The sequence below is a fragment of the Heterodontus francisci genome, chromosome 13, assembly GCF_036365525.1.
Source record: "Heterodontus francisci isolate sHetFra1 chromosome 13, sHetFra1.hap1, whole genome shotgun sequence".
Lineage (NCBI taxonomy): Eukaryota > Metazoa > Chordata > Chondrichthyes > Heterodontiformes > Heterodontidae > Heterodontus > Heterodontus francisci.
Genome location: NC_090383.1, coordinates 111,820,864 through 111,826,267, shown reverse-complemented (window position 1 = coordinate 111,826,267; position 5,404 = coordinate 111,820,864).

Genomic DNA, 5,404 nt, shown 5'->3' with positions numbered 1-5,404 from the left:
TCAATCTCTGTTTTAAACATGCTCAATGACTGAGTTTCCACAGCTCTCAGGGAGTAGAGAATTCCAAAGATTCACAACCCTCCGAGTAAAGAAATTTCTCCTCATCTCTGTCCTAAGTGGCTTCCCCCTTATTTTGAAATCATGTCCCCTGGTTCTAGACTCCCCAACCAAGGGAAACATCTTAGCTGCATCTACCTGTCTATCCCTTTAAGTATTTTGTAGGTTTCAATGAGATCCTCTCCCATTCTTCAAAACACTAGAGAACATAGGCACAGTTTCCCCAATCTCTCTTCATAGGACAGACCTGCCATCTCAGGAACAAATCTGGTGAACCTTTGTTGCATTCCTTCTATGGCAATAATATCCTTTCTAAGGTAAGGGGACCAAAACTGCACACGCTACTCCAGGTGCAGTCTAACCAAGCTTCTATACAATTGAAGCAAAACTTTGCTACTCCTGTACTCAAATCCTCTTGCGATAAAGGCGAACATACCATTAGCCTTAATTGCTTGAACACCTGCATGTTAGCTGTCAGTGACTTATTGATGAGGACACCAAGATCTCTTTGTACATCTACACTTTCTAATCTCTTACCATTTAAGAAATACACTGCACATCTGTTCATCCTACCAAAATGTATAAGCTCACATCTTCCCACATTATATTCCATCTGCCACGTTCTTGCCCACTCACTAACTTTGTCCCAATCCACTTGAAGCCGCTTTGCATCTTCCTCACAACATATATTCCCACCTCATTTTGTGTCGTCTGCAAACTTGGAAATATTACATTTGGTCCCCACATCCAAATAATTGATATATATTGTGAATAGCTGGGGTCCAAGTACTGATCCTTGCTGTACCCCAATAGTCACAGCCTTCCGACATGGGAATGACCTGTTGATTCCTACTCTCTGTTTTCTGCCTGTTAACCAATCCTTAATATTATCTCCTATCCCATGTGCTTTAATTTTGCTAACCAAGCTTCTGTGTGGGACTTAAGCCTTCTGAAAATCCAACAACACTATGTCCACCGACACCCCTTTATCAATTCTGTTAGTAACATCCGCAAAAAACTCCAACAGGTTCGTCAAACACGATTTCCCATTCATAAATCTATGTTGACTATGCCCAATCAGATCATTATTACCCAAGTGTCCATTTATCACATCCTTTAGATTTTAATATTTTCCCTACTACTAACAGGTCTGTACTTCCCTGTTTTCTCCCTCCCTCCCTTCTTAAATAGTGGGGTGACATTTGCTACCTTCCAATCTGCAGGAACCATTCCAGAATCCATAGAATTTTGGAAGGTGATCACCAATGCATCCACTATCTCCATAGCTACCTCTTTCAATGCTCTGGGATGTAGAATATCAAGTCCTGGGGACTTATCAACCTTCAGCCCCATTCATTTCTCCAATACAACCTTCTTACTAATACTAATTTCCTTCAATTCCTCACTCTTCCTAGTCCCTTGGATCTCTAATTCTGGGAGATTTCTTGTATCTTCCTCAGTGAAGACAGACACATAGTAATCAATTAGCTTCTCTGCCATTTCTCTATTTCCCATTATAAATTCTCCTGATTCTGCATGTAATGGACCCACACTTGTCTTAGTCAAAAGTTTCCTTTTTACATACCTATAGAAGCTTCTACAGTCTGTTTTTATGTTTTTTGCTAGTTTACATTCATATTCTATTCTCCCTTTATCAATTTCTTGGTCCTCCTTTCCTGTATTCTAAAATCCTTCCAATTCTCAGGTGTACTACTATATCTGGCAACTTTATAGGCCTTTTCTTTTAATCTTATACAATCCTTAACTTCTCCACTTGCATGAGGTTGCATTGTAGAGGATCACAAGACCAAACCCCTGCCCTACCAATCTGATGCAGTACATTGGAACTCCTATGCTCAACCCTACCCTACATTCCTAAATCTTTATATCACACTACAACAATGTTGTTTACAAAACATTTGGTAATAGGATTTCAGTAAATTATAGCTTGTTTTTAGTAGAATTGCCAGTTAAAACATTGTACGCACATTCTACAGTTTAGTGTGCAAAACGTGAATTCACCATGAAATCCTTAGCTGCATACAGGGAATTTTTCTCATCACACACCACTTACAGCTGACGCTTTTGTGCAAACGTGATTTGATCACTGCAGATAGTCATTTACAGCACAGGAAGCCATTCAACCCATTGAGTACATGCTGGCTCTCCATGGAGCAATCCAGTCAGTCCCACTCCCCTGCTTGATCCCTGGAGCCTTACACAAGTTTATTTCCTTCAGGTGGCAATCCAGTTTCCTTTTGAAATCATTGATTGTCTCTGCTTCTACCACCCTTGTGGACAGTGAGTTCCAGGTCATTACCACCCGCTGCGTAAAAAAGTTCTTCCTCACATTACCCCTGCATCTCTTGCCCAAAACCTTCAATCTGTGTCCCCCAGTCCTGGTACCATTAGTTAATGGGAACAGTTTTTCCTTAGCTAACTTATCTATGCCTGTTATAATCTTGTACACCTCTATTAAATCTCCCCTCAATCTCCTTTGCTCCAAGGAGAGCAGCTCCAGCTTTTCTAACCTAACCTTGTAACTAAAATCCCCCATCCCTGAAACCATTGTGATAAATCTCCTCAGCACCCTCTCAAGGACCCTCACATCCTTCCTAAAGTGTGGTGACCAGACTGGATGCAATACTGCAGTTGGGGCCTAACTAGAGCTTTAGAAAGACGCAGTGTAACTCGCCCACTTTTGTACTCAATGCCTCTTTTTATGAATCCCAAGTTCCCATATGCTTTGCTAGCCACTCTCTCAATATGTCCTGCCACCTTCAAAGATCGATGCACATGCACCCCCAGATCCCTCTGTTCTTGCACACTCTTTAGAACTGTGCCATTAAGTCTATATTGCCTCACCCTGTTCAAAATGAGGTGTCAACCTGGTGAAGATAAAACATAGGACTGTCTGCGTGCCAAACTGCATAAGCAGCATGCAATAGACAGAGCTAAGCGATCCAATAACCAACGGATCAGATCTAAGCTCTGTAGTCCTACCACATCTAGCTGTGAATGGTAGTGGACAATTAAACAACTAACTGGAGGAGGTGGCTCCACAAATATCCCCATCCTCAATGATTGGGGAGCCCAGCACATCAGTGCGAAAGATAAGGCTGAAGCATTTGCAACAATCTTCAGCCAGAAGTGCCAAGTTGATAATCCATCGCAGCCTCCTCCTGAAGTCCCCAGCATCACAAATGCCAGACATCAGCCAATTCAATTCACTCCACATGATATCAAGAAATGACTGAAGGCACTGGATACTGCAAAGGCTATGGACCCTGACAATATTCCGGCAATAGTACTGAAGACCTATGCTCCAGAACTTGCCGCACCCCGAGCCAAGCTGTTCCAGTACAGCTACAACACTGGCATCTACCCGACAATGTGGAAAATTGCCCAGGTATGTCCTGTACACAAAAAGCAGGACAATTCCAACCTGGTCAATTATTGCCCCATCAGCCTACTCTCAATTATCAGTAAAGTGATGGAAGGTGTCATCAACAGTGCCATCAAGCGGCACTTGCTTAGCAATAAACTGCTCAATGATGCTCAGTTTAGGTTCCACCAGGGCCACTCAGCTCCTGACCTCATTACAGTCTTGATTCAAACATGGACTAAAGAGCTGAACTCAAGAGGTGAGGTGAGAGTGACTGCCCTTGACATCAAGGCAGCATTTGACCGAGTATGACTTCAAGGAGCCCTAGCAAAACTGTCAATGGAAATCAGGGGGAAAACGCTCCACTGGTTGGAGTCATATCTAGCGCAAAGGAAAATGGTTGTGGTTGTTGGAGGTCAATCATCTGAGCTCCAGGACATCACTACAGGAGTTCCTCAGGGTAGTGTCCTAGGCCCAACCATCTTCAGCTGCTTCATCATTGAACTTCCTTCAATCAGAAGGTCAGAAGTGGGGATGTTTGCTGATAATTGCACAATGTTCAGCAATATTCGCAACTCCTCAGATACTGAAACCGTCTGTGCAGAAATACAGCAAGACTTGGACAATATCCAGGCTTGGGCTGATAAGTGGCAAGTAACATTCACGCCACACAAGTGCCAGGCTATGACTATTTCCAACAAGAGAGAATCTAACCATCTCCCCTTGACATTCAATGGCATTACCATTGTTGAATCCCCCACTATCAACATCCTAAGGGCTACCATTGACTAGAAACTGAACTGGAGTAGCCATATAAATACCGTGGCTACAAGAGCAGGTCAGAGGCTAGGAATCCTGTGACAAGTAACACACCTCCTGACTCCCCAAAGCCTGTCCACCATCTACAAGGCACAAGTCAGGAGTGTGATGGAATACTCTCCACTTGCCTGGATGGGTGCAGCTCCAACAACACTCAAGAAGCTCGACACCATCCAGGACGAAGCAGCCCACTTGATTGGCACCCCATTCACAAACATTCACTCCCTCCACCACCGACTCACAGTGGCAGCAGTGTATACCATCTACAAGATGCACTGCAGCAATGCACCAAGGCTCCTTTGACAGCACCTTCCAAACCCGTGACCTCTGCCAACTCGAAGGACAAGGGCAGCAAATGCATGGGAACACCACCATCTGCAAGTTCCCCTCCTAGTCACATACCATCCTGTCTTGGAACTATATTGCCATTCCTTCACTGTCACTGGGTCAAAATCCTGGAACTCCCTCCTAACAACACTGTGGGTGTACCTACCCCAAATGGACTGCAGCGGTTCAAGAAGGCATCTCGCCACCACCTTCTCAAGGGCAATTAGGGATGGGCAATAAATGCTGGCTTGGCCAGCGACACCCACATCCCATGAATGAATAAAAAAAAATTGGTTGTACCCTTTTTGCATTGCAACAGTGACTGCATGTCAGAGTATTTAATCGATTGTAAAGCACTTTAAGATGCCGATGATGGTGTAAGTTTTGCTTTATATATATGTATATATAGTTTCAGCTCCACCACGCCCACGGGTGGCCACGAGGTTTGCAAGTCAATCAGATATCTGTATTTGCTGACTTACTAACGTTATTTCTGTTGCTAACATATAGTGATTTAAAAAAAACGTTTTCAAGTTAAAAGAGGCTCCTAGGGAGATTGGTGAATTTCCAGCCTACCACACCTTCAGAAAAGTTTGAAAACCACAAACTTAGCACATGATTGTACTGTTAAGCATCTATATAACATATATTTTTGAACCTTGTGTTTTTAATTGGGGAAAACACGAATTTTACTGAGTAGCCTAATTAGCAGTTGTTTCAACTGCAGTCATCCCCAGTTTGAAGCTAAATCGCTTGGTTACAATAAGCCAAATTCGGGTCAGTTTCTCAGTTCCGGTTATGTACCGGCTAAGTGGA